Source organism: Alligator sinensis, unplaced genomic scaffold (genome assembly GCF_000455745.1).
Source record: "Alligator sinensis unplaced genomic scaffold, ASM45574v1 scaffold31_1, whole genome shotgun sequence".
Lineage (NCBI taxonomy): Eukaryota > Metazoa > Chordata > Crocodylia > Alligatoridae > Alligator > Alligator sinensis.
The window spans coordinates 691,414-691,662 of NW_005841884.1; positions in this window are offsets into that span (position 1 = coordinate 691,414).

Genomic DNA, 249 nt, shown 5'->3' on the forward strand with positions numbered 1-249 from the left:
GGGCATGTGGGTATGTGTGGATATGTGGGATGTGGGTGGATATGGGGTTCATGGGAAACTGTGGGGGGGGAGGGTGCCTAGGGTGTGTGAGGGGGTGTGGCTGTGGGCGTCTGCATTTATGGCAGTGTGAGGAGGGGAGGTGTGGGTGTATGTGTATGGTGGGGGAGGTGTGGGTGTATGTGTATGGTGGGGTATGCTTGTGGGACTCACACTATGAACACACACACACACACACACACATAGTCTCTT